General features: G+C 37.8%; 1 pseudogene; it reads left to right on the top strand.

The window, feature by feature from the left end:
- The first annotated feature begins 2,979 nt into the window (after positions 1–2,979).
- On the top strand, positions 2,980–4,706 carry LOC102252189 (annotated as a pseudogene).
- Positions 4,707–12,117: the final 7,411 nt, after the last annotated feature.

Genomic DNA, 12,117 nt, shown 5'->3' with positions numbered 1-12,117 from the left:
AGGAAGGAAGGAAGGAAGGAAGGAAAGAAAGGAAAGAGGGAAGGAAGGGTGGGGTGATGGAGGGGAGAGGGAGAAAGGAGGGAGAAAGGAAAAGAGAAAAGGAGGGAGAAAAAGCAGAAGGGGAGATAAAGATAAGAGATAAGAGATGAGCCATAACTGAAAGAAAAGAAGGAAGAGGAGAAAATAAAGAGGGAAATAAAAAGTGAGGAATCATTTGGGTCCACTGCCAACAAGAGTTAGGAAAACTGATTTCTTAAGATAAACTGAAGTAAAACAAAATATGCTCCATATGTTGAAACTGTATACTTAGTTTGAGATAAACAAAAACATGTTTGGAGAATAACTGCCATAATTAAAAAGAAATTAAAAGAAAGAAAGAAAAACCATCTGGGGGATAGATATATACTTAACCACACACACACAAACACACACACACACACACACACACACACACACACACACAATACACAGTGATTCCAAAACTTGAAGTTTTCCTTGTTTTAAGTAAACTTGTTGCAAAAGGGCGTTGCAACAGTCTTTGCCCAAAGCGCCCCATGTTTCAGGCTGGAGCTATCCAGGGCTACTTGGCATTGCTCAAACACCAGAAAACCTTTCCAAAGCCTGTCCTTTGCTCCTGCTTTCTTCTCTGCTGTGAATATACATCCTCCCTTTTCCCTCTGGACAACTCCAAATTACCCCTGAGCACCCAATTCAACTGTCACCTGCTCCCAGCCATGTGCCTGACAGCCAGCACAGTTCATAATGGCTTCCTCATCTGTGAACTCTGCGAGTGTGTATCACTTTTCTGCGGCTTCCATAACAAAACATCAGAGTCTGGGTGGCTGAAAGCAACAGTTTATTGTTTCACAGTTCTGGAGGCAAGAAGCCTAAAAATCAGGCAGTCGAAATCCGGGTTGATTCCTTCTGAGGCACTGGAGGGAGAATCTGTTCTGGAAACATAGATTTAAAACCAGTGGGACAGATGAAAGTCCAGATTTGGTATGTAGTCCTAGATGTAGAGGGTCATTCATGAAGAAGGAGAATAAGGAGGAGAAGGAGGAAGAGGAAGAGAAGAAGAAGAAAGGGGAGGGAAGGGGCAGCAGAATAAATGGAAAAGCTTATTGGAAAATAAGAATCATTTGGGAGAGAAATGGTGAGGAACAAAAATCTTGGAGAAAACTTGCTATGGCCATAGAGCAGTATTTCCAAGTGGCCTTCCAATTTTACCTTTGCAGTCATGTAGTCAATTCTAAATTCAGCTGGCCATTTCTTTTTCAAGGACATTGTTCTTTTTAACCACATCTTAACTATATGATCACAAAGGTAACATAGTCTGAAAGTGACAGAATGTAAAAGTCATGTGAATTTCAACTACTAAATCACAGGAAGATGGATTTGTTGTACTCAAATTACTGGTATCTAAAACAACTTATATAAAGAAATAAAAAAATAAAAATAAATTTAAAAAATAAATAAATAAAACAACTTATAAATATCCCTTACCAATTTTTGCTTCAGCAATCCTGATTTGGTCATTTTTCCCAGAGCACACATTTTGTTGTAGGTTTCCTTACCTTGGTGCATGCTGACCTTTCATTCTGATGTGTCCATCCCTACCGTCAACTCCTAATCTTCCTTCAAAATGCAATTTAAGCTTAACATTCTCCAGAAACCTTTCTCTGAATACTCAAGTCCAATTAACCACACTTTCCACCATGTACCTCTGTGCATCCTCTGTACCGTGAATGAACTGATACCATTGCACTGTTATTCAGTTGCTGCTTATTTTCAAATAATGGGTTATTCTGGTGTCGTCTTATCTGTAATGTCTTAACTGCCCAGTGATTATTCACTATGCCTAACAGGTATTGGTAAGTGTTTGCTGGATGAATTAATGAATGTACAGAAGTGTCTATTTCAAACTGTTTTAAAGTTTTCAGGTAATCTTGGAAAAGTATCAAGATGAGTATAGGCAAAATTTGAATGTCAGTATTCTACTTAATTTGTAAAGAGAAATGAAATACTGCAGTCAAATCTCTGGTGGCTTTATACTAGTATACTTGACTTAACACAGTCGTGATGAGGGAACACAGAATATGGACTTTAAAAAAAAACCGAAAAAACAAAAACCTCTCTTGGAAATTAGCCCAAGAGCCAAATGTTTCATTTTAATGGTATGTTTCTTCTCTCATACCACAACTAGTAAACACTTCAGATCACACATACACACAATGTTTGTTTGTATTTACTATAATTCCCTATGAAACTCCAGATGCTTGGACTGTACAGGCATCTAATACACGTTTGATGAATTAAAGAACAAATGAAGGAACCCTTGAATAAAGTGAGCTAAGATTCTGACATCCATTAGCAAGCTGTTACCAGTTTTCATCTGCCTCGTTTGAATGTAGGCCATCCGTTTGGAGAGAGGAAATGGAAAAACAGGATGCAAATGACTGATCTGTTCAATGCCTTTGAGTTAATACTTAAAATGCAATCTCTTATCAGACATTTGGTACAACATGAGCTGGAATACTCATTCTGGCTCCAGGTTTGCCCCCACATTGCTATGTGAGATTAATTTTTTTGGCTAAAGAGATTGATCTTGGTCCCACCTACATTAATGTATTCTGACTTTATGGAACATAGGCCAGATTTTTTTTTTAGGCCCGATAAAGTCCAATATGGTTCTGACATAATTATATATGAGGCTGGATTATAATACTTCTACATCTCAGCCAGGCTTTTAATTTGGTGTCATTGGTAGGCAGGCATCATCTCAAGGTTTTAATTTAATGAAATAGAATTCTATCCCTTGATTAATTTCCAGGAAAAGTTGTTGGAAATACTCATGTGTTGTGCCTCAAGCACTGCATCTCTGGTTTTATACTTCTGTCCCACTCTGTATTCAAAAGGTCTTCAATTAAGCAGAGACCTTCTTAGAGAAGACTTCCACTGAGCATCATTTGAAAGGGGAGCATGTCTCTTGGGGTAGAAGTGGTAAGGGTCATACTCACCAGTAGTTTATCAAATGTTTCTTCCAACTATGTGTCTTAGTCCCCTGAGAATTCTTGTAAATTAAATATTCTCCAACGTCTTACACTCTCCGTTCACTTTACAAATCATTTCTCTGATCAATGTCAGGGTGACATGCCATGGCTGATCATGTATTTATATAGCAGGTTAAAACTCAAAGTGCCTTCATTTACATTATCTTGATAGAGTTCCTCAAGTCTTGGAATGGCAGGTCAGATTGATTTCTGCTCATTGTTCAGATAGGAAAATTGAGTCTCAGAGCCTTCCAGATTAATGAAAGGATAGATAATGAAAATGGATAGAATTGGGCCTTGAACCTAAGTGTTTTATTTCTAGTTCAAGGCTTATTGATAACACCAAAGTACTCTAATGGATGTTCAAGAAACAGTTGTGGCCCTAGCTGATTTGGCTCAGTGGATAGAGCGTCAGCCTGCGGACTGAAGGGTCCCAGATTCAATTCCAGCCAAGGGCATATGCTCAGATTGCGGGCTCAATCCCCAGGATGGGGTGTGCAGGAGGCAGCCAATCAATGATTCTCTCTCATCATTGATGTCTATCTCTCTCTCCTTCTCCCTTCCTCTCTGAAATCAATAAAAATATATTTTAAAAAAAGAAACAATTGTGCTTACTCACGCATTTTTTCCTTCATTATATTTACTGAGCATCTATTATTTGCAGATATTGTGTTTAGTGTTGATATTATTAATGGTAATCAAGCCAAAATCCCTTCCATACTTGAGCTTGTAGTAGGGGAGAAAAAGATATAGGCAACAGGTGGGGACACAGAGAACACCCCACTGATAACAGATTGAAGAACTTAAAAATGATATGCCAACAGAGAAAGATGCCTGATACCTGACAGTTAAAGAGGGGGTTTACCATCTAATTGACTATAGTAAAGCTATCTCAGGGATCTCTGAGATCAGTTGGGTTATTCATGTGATTGATTCTCCAAATATAATATTTTATGCTTCCAAATGGATATGTTTATCTTCCCTGGGCTTTTAAATACTGTAACTCTACTGGTGTTCCTCTCCTTTCTTTCCTCCTGGGCCATGAAATAACACATGTGCTTCTAGGGCATGGTGCAGAAAAGGCTAGCTTGGTTCATTTATTAGATTTCTTGGGTCTGATTTTTTTTTTTTTTCCACAATGATTTGGGCCATTTTTCCTGGAGATAGTTTGAAATTCTTGGGACCGTGGATAAATGGCAGGATTATATGTTTGATACAGTAGAACATTGGAGGCTAAAGCTGACAAAATTGGACTACAGCTTGCTGCAAAGGCTTGTGTGGACATCAGAGCCAGTTCAGTGTTTTGGCAGTAGACAGAATAAAGTAGCAGGGAGCTTCCACGGTCACCCCAAGTTGCCAGATTGGGTATCCACACACTCTCCTCATGGAAAACGAGCTGAGCACTTGGATAGACTCATATCTCAGGCTCTCAAAATTAGATAGATCTGTAATTGCCCACCACTTTTGGAACTAGACCCACGATTATTATTTAAATTCAGCATGAAGCATTTTCTTGAAGAATTAGAGAAAAGAGAAACATCACTGTTAAGAAACAGAAAATGGACAAATACAATTCCCATTCAAGAACAGGAGCAAATATTAACATATATAGTTGAGAATAAAACTGATAGTTGGATTAAAATTGATGAGACATAGGACATATGAAGTATGTAGCACTTTTTGTAATTTTTATGTTACTTTTTCAAAAATGATGTTTGAAATGAAAACAAAAATAGTACCTAGCATCAAATGGATATTACTAGGTATTTCTTTTTCATGCAATATTGATGTATTCTCTCTATTTTAAAAATTTCTTCAATAAGGGAAAGGTCACAGAATAAATTTGTATTACATATTTTTTAAAAAATCACTAGTTGTATCCCTACTATGTGCAAGTCATTACTCTAAGCCTGTGGGGAAAAGTGAGCCAGAAAGTAATTCATTCTTGCAGAAATCCTGTTTCTCGGTGGCTGTAAAAAATCAAGCAGCTCAGTCTTCAGCCCCCCTTTAAAATATGCTCTATAATCTGGCATGAGAATGGAGGAAAACTGAAAATACCTTGGGGTATTGGCTTGATATTTAAGAAAACATTCAAAATTAAGTCTTTTAATCAATTACCAGACCACCTCAGTGAAAACATACTGCTTCAAGAGACCATATTTATCATTTAATTGGAGTGTTTACCAGAACCTGTTTTTCCTTATGTCTTTTTGTTTGCCAAATTCCTTTTGCATTACTTTGCAATGGGCGGTAGCTCTTCTCTCCCAAATGCTGTGCCTAGCGGGGGAGGAAGAAAAACACCATTTCTACACCTTTCTTTATTTTTTTTTTAATGTATAACTGTTTAAATTGACCTTCTTTTTAGAGCAGATACAGCAAAATTGAGTGGAACTTACAGTGTTGTCATAGACCCTTGACCCCACATTGCCCAGAGCTACCCACCCCCATCAACATTTCACACTGCGATGGTATATGATCAATGGACCTACACATAATTATCACACAAAATCCATAGTTTACATTAGGATACTCTCTTGGTATTGTACATTCTCTGTATGTATTCTGACATATATCTACCATTATAAAAAATCCTCTGTACTGTGTCTCAAAGTCACCTCTTCACTTTCTCTAACCCCCAGCAATCACTGATCTTTTTACTATCTCCATACTTCTGCTTTTCCCAAATTGTCATATAATTGGAATTGTATAGCATGTATAACCTTTTCAGATTGGTTTCTTTCACTTCATAATATGCATTTAAATTTTCTCCATGTCTTTGCATGGCTTGAAAGCTCATTTCTTTTTATTGCTGAATAATATCCCATTGTCTGGATGTAACAGTTTATTTATGCATTCATCTACTGAAGGGCATCTTGGTTGCTTCCTTATTTTGGCAATTATGAGTAAAACGGCTATAAGCATTTGTGTGCAGGTTTTATGTGGACACGGCTTTTTAACTCACTTGATTAAATACTAGAGAGGGCAGTTGCTGGAGAGCATGATTTAAAAGTTGTTTACCTTTGTAAGAAAGTGTCAAACTATCTTCCAAAGTGGCTGTACCGTTTTGCATTCCCACCAGAAATGAGTGAGAATTCCTGCTGCTCCACATCCTCCATACCATTTGGTGTTGCCAGTGTTCTGGATTTTGGCCATTCTAATAGGTGTGTGGTATCCCATTATTGTTTTAATTTGTAATTCCTTGATGATATATAATGCGAAGAATCTTTTCATGTGCTTATTTGCCATCTATACATCTTCTTTAGTGAAGTACCTCTTCAGATCTTTTGCCCATTATTTTTTAATTTTTTAAAATTTATCTTTATTGTTGAAAGTATTACAGATGTCCCCTTCCTCCTCTCCATTGGCCCCCTCCACCCTACTCCCACCCTCCACCGCACTATTGTCTGTGTCCATGGGCTATGCATATATGTATATAAGTTCTTCGGCAACCTCTTCTCCCCTTTCTCCTCCCTGCTTTGCTCATTTTTAAATCAAGTTGTTCATTTTCTTATTGTTGAGTTTAAAGGAAGTTTTATAGGAAGTTAATTAATGTCTCTTTCTGCCAAGCCAAGAACATAGACAAGCTAGGAGGTCTCAAAATAAAAAAGATATTCCTGCAGTTATATGTAGGCCAGGCTTAATCTGGAGAAATAAACTGGGTAATTATGGGTTTTTGATATCTGTAGGCATGCTGATAAAGACAATTAGACATTTCTGGCTTATAAAATTTAAAATCATAACCCTAGAAGATATACAAAATATCCAGATAGAGAATATTTAAAACAATTTTTAAACTCAGAAAAAGAATCAGACTTGTGTTTATCCGAGGTATGTGGGGGTGAGATGTGGGGAGGGGAAATTGGAGGAAGGTGGTCAACTAGATACAAAATTCTAGTCATGAAATAAATTAGTATTAAGGCGGTAATGTACAACATGATGACAACAGTTACCACTGCTGTAGGATATGTAAAAAAGTTGTTCGAGAGTAAAGCTTAAGAGGCCTTATCATGAGGAAAACTGTTTTCCCTTTTTTCTTTTTCTCTTTTTTGTATCTTGATGAGACGACAGTTGTTAACTAAACTTACTGCAGTAATCCTTTCACAATATGTGTAGGTCAAACCATTGTTCTGTACAACTTAAGTTTATACAGTGACAGATATCAATTATCTCTCAATAAAACTGGGGAAAAAAGTGTTGTTTTCTTAGTTTTAGTATAATTTAGTACTATTTTATTAACCAGATGCTGAGGAATTCTTCATGTATTAATCAACAGCTCTTACTGTGCTCAAGTAAATAAACCAGGCAAATAAAACACCAAATAAATCATACTGCTTTGGAAGATTGTTAAATTTATAAATCTTGTCAAACCCTTGTCTTAGAGACAAGAACTTAACACAAGCAGAACTAATATCTTGCCCCGCCCTCAGTAGGAGCCAGGGGCACTTACGTACTATGCCAGAAGGCAGAGAGGGGAGATAAAGAAACTTACACTGAGACACACCAAAACCAAATAAAGCAAACAAAATACCATCTTTCTGTCAATCACGGACCCCCTAACAAACACAAACTTTAGCCTTTTCCTATAAATTTCTGTCTCCCTAATGAAAACATCTTTATCTTGCAGATATGAAAACTGTGCAAAAAGAACTGTTACTTTTTTCTCCATGAGAAGAAAATCTACAATCTTTTTAATCCTCACAAGCTCTTTTTACCTTTACATTTTACTTGTAGTAAAATGTCATCTCCCATGTTATAATCAACAAAATTAAAACCAATATTGAAAAGTGGAAAAGTATTAAAATAGTATGGACCATTAAAAAGATGTCTGACAAAGGACCCCCAAGTTATTTATTCATTTGACAACGTGTTTCTTGAGTCTCTTCTCTGTACCAGGCACCAGGGGTGAAACTGTAAACAAAAATAAAGTGACCAAAACATAAGGAGATAAATATGAAGCGTGGTGGCATTTCAAATCAGGTGTTCAGAGAACGTCTCTCAGATAAAGTGAGATCCGAGCAGAGATGTGAGTAAAATAAGAACGTTAGACAAGCAGACAACTGGGGAGAAGATTTGTAGCTTAGTAAATATCCAAGTCCCTGGGGAGTTGGCGGTGTTGCAGGAACAGCAGGAGGGCCAGCAGAGCCAAACCAGAGAGAGCGCAGATGAGAGTAGCTTGAGATGAGGCCAGAGAAGCAGGCCAGGGCCAGATCACATAGAGCTTTTTAGGTTGTTGCCAAGATTTTAGATTTCCTTCAACTGTAATGGGAAACCATTTGTATTCAACACATATTTTTACTTTATTGATGCAATAACATCTCAGGGGAGGGGGGAAGTCTTAGTATTGATACACATTCTCAATAATCATCAAATCCAGGATTTGTCTCTCTTGGCACTATTGACATCTTGACCTGAATAAGTCAACTTTTTATTTTGTGGGGGTGGGAGGTGGCCTATGCATTGTAGGATATTTACCAACATCTCTGACCACTATCCACTTGATACCAATAGCACACCCCTGTCCAGTTGTGGCTAACAAAACTGTCTTTAGACAATGACAAATGTTCCGTTGTGCTAAGTAAGAACCACTGATCTAATTCAATCCATTTTGCAGATTCAGTAGCTGTGAGGTTAAATCACTTAAAGTAAACAAAGTTAGTGCTTGCATTAAAGGTAGAACTAGTAAAATGTGTGTAAACACATGCACACATGTTTTCACACACACATAAAACACTTCATCTTGTGTTTTCAACTAATTTGTGTGGTACCTTTATTCCCATTTACAGATAAATAACTTGCCTTACAGAAGATGAAGTGAACTTGTTACTTGAACTCAGAACTACAAATCTCTGTCTACTTCAGTAATAAATTGTCAGCTTGATATGTATTTGAGATGACAGTGCCTTGAAATAACCATAAGCCAGAAGCTTCCTTAAGCTTCTTAGCGGTATCACCCTCAACACTAGTTCAAGAAATAGGGAGACAGGGACCCTTGATCTTCCAACCCCATTTTAACTAGTAAAAGAATTTGAAAGTTAATGTAAATTCTCATTTCCATGTATTAAAATTTTAAAAAATGCTGTAAAATACCTTACTCTTTGCAAGGCTGTACACCTGAGCTGCTGTGTTTAGACCAGAGGCTGTTTTAAGGGGGCTGTCAAAAACCACATCAAAAGGAAGTTCTGAGTCTCTGGGGTCTCCTATAAAAGGAAGAGCTTATTCTACTTGTTTCGAATTCACCAGATATTTTATTACTTCAACTCCCAACAGATCTTTGAGTGGATCTAGTAGGAAGATTTAAAACCAAGACAAAGTATGGGCTGGGGGTTTAGAGTGTATTGAACTCTTATTTTCTCTATCTCCTCCTGGGAGAGGCCAATGTGCTGAGGGAGCTGAGGGAAACATCACTGCATCTCTGTCCATAGTGCAGTACTGATAGAGTCATTTGTAAGTAATGAAGAGAGCTGGCATTGGGAGGGGGGGAGGGCAGGAGGAGTAGGAGAAGAGCATTCAGATAGTAAGAAAGAAGGCTAGACAGAAACTGTAAGGTGCTCCACTCATATCATCTTAGATTTATTTCTAAACACAGGAAGCTGCTTGCTACATGCCCCGTGACTTGGACCAAGGGCTGCTCTTCACTGCTACAGAATACTTGACCCATGCACCAAACAAGCCCGAAGTGTTCGAGCTAGTGCGTTATCCAGTGACAAGAGGGTAATTAGTCAATTCATGTCCCAGCTTGCTTAGCCCTTGACGACCTCTAAAATATATTCTACACATTCTTCCAAAGTGTCCTAACAGGATGGAATTCCAGTTGTCCACAGTGATAAATGACTGCAAAGCTCATCTTTTTGTGTGTGACATTTCCCCCTTCCTTATTTATTCCCATACTCCCCTACCTGTGTTTCCTGGGATCACTTGTCACATAAACTCTGTACACTGTTATTTTTGCTTCGGGATCTTCTTTCAGTGAAATCAAAATTAAGATAGAAAGTTATCCCTCTCATCACTGCAAAGTTAAAAGCCATATTTAAAGACTCCATTTATGTGTTTTGTTTTTTTTAACAAGATTAGAAATTTCACTTTTTGTGCCGATACAATCCCTAGTCCTTCTGCCTTGATCATCTCTCCCCATTTTTATCCAACTAGAGGCATCATCTGTTAGAATCCAACCCAAGCATCACCTACTCTGTTAAACTTTCTCTGCCCCTTCACAGGCAGTGTTACTCCTTTCCTTCTTTCCCTTGCTTACTAAGCTTAATTTGTTCCAAAGAGAAAACGCAAGCACATATGCGTATAAACAAAGCCAAGGGATGAGTAGGATTATGAAAAAAAAGGTTGCTGACATAATTGAAAGACGTTCTTTCTCCTGTTGAATGTCACTCTAGAAAAATACTTGTCCCTCGTAACTACACAGCCACAGCAAGGCAAACAAATAAACAAAAAGGATAACCTACCTTTTTTTTGTTTTCTCTCTTTCTCTTTTATGTTATGTTTCCTGAATATTCTGTTAATCAACTCATTACTCTTGGCACTAGTCACATTTTTAACACTGTTTTGACTAAATTCCATGAATGATTTGTGAATTCCTCAATATGTAGCATATCACCCAGATAAGATCAAATGCATATGTATAAACACAAACAGGAAATGAAGGAAAATAAGAGCACACAATGGCTACTCAAAATTGATTTTGGATTTGACTTTGCTTTTTATTTTAAAACATTTCCTGATGGATTGAAAAGAAAACTTATACTATATTTCTTATATAGTTAACTCTTATATGTGAGTGTTGGAAATTTGTTCTTTATGGTGTGCATAGCTGTCATTCTCCCAAATTCCCAGCAAACTATTATTATCAGATGAGTTTTCTGGCAGGCGAAATTAAGGCATTAGCACCCTATGTCATGTCCCTGGCTAGAGCAAGTACGGACAAAATCTTCTAACCGTAGCTGTCAGGTTTAAGAAAAGCATTCATGCATAACTCTTATAACCTGAAATTATAAGTAAGCAAAAACTAGAGTAATATCTTGGAGACCAGGTCAATGGGTGAAACTTGGTTTTTCTATGGTGGTTTGTTTAAGACCAAAAGTTGGAGTGGGTGGATGGATGGGTAGAGGTGGCGTCAGCCCAATAATTTCTATAGTAACTCATCGAAGTCTAAGTTTTCTAGGCTGGCCTGCTATTTATGGTGCATCCTTTGTTAAAAGTGGCCAGATATAAGTGTTAAGTGTGAATTCACAGAGAGTTATATGCATGGGCCAACAAATGGTCCAGCACAAAATTGAATGTGGCTTCTGCTTTTGCTTCTGTTATATTTGTACACACAAGTAGAGCTGCCCTCAAATTTAGCTTGCATCGATAAAGTGAGTTTGGCTAAGCTTGAGAAGGACAGGATCAAATAGTTATGCTTTGGAGGGAAAAAATAATCCTGGGGACAGGTGGAAGAGAAATCTGTGAGGAAGCAGGAAACAAAGTCACATATACCTGGATTCATGTGGGTCAGAGAGTTGGAGCAGCCTTTCTCTGTGTTCTCAAGGTCACGAACATGAGGTACAAAAGGTGCACTGCTTACCTACCCTCACTGTTCACCAGAGTGGCTCTATGAGAATGCTGAAACAGAGCAATCAGCATGTCAACCCTCACTCACTTCCCCAATGATAACTGCAATGTATTCTAATGTTGTTTCAACTTAGCTCCTCCATGGGACACTCAAGAACTAGCCTGGGCAAGAAGGAGTGAAGAAAAGAAATAAAGTGACTGGTTTTCTTTTCCTGCAGCCCTGAGTTGTCCTTCCTGCTAAAGAAACAGGTGTTCCCATACTGGGAAAATCCAATATATAAATATCTAAGCACTCAGAGGACTTGAGAATGATTTTTTTTACAAAATGATTCATAGAAGGTTCCCATTAAACCAATGGAGAAATAGCCAAATAAGTTTATTGGATGCTTATAAGTAAGGCAAGAGGCATTTCATAAGCATTTTCTACATACTAAAAATAGAGGTTCAGTGGTTGAGCATTGATCTAGGAACCAGGAGGTTATGGTTCCATTCCCAGTCAGGGCACATG

This window comes from Myotis brandtii, unplaced genomic scaffold (genome assembly GCF_000412655.1).
Source record: "Myotis brandtii unplaced genomic scaffold, ASM41265v1 scaffold931, whole genome shotgun sequence".
Lineage (NCBI taxonomy): Eukaryota > Metazoa > Chordata > Mammalia > Chiroptera > Vespertilionidae > Myotis > Myotis brandtii.
The sequence above is the reverse complement of the archived record's forward strand: the minus strand, read 5'-3'. Positions and strand labels throughout refer to the sequence as shown.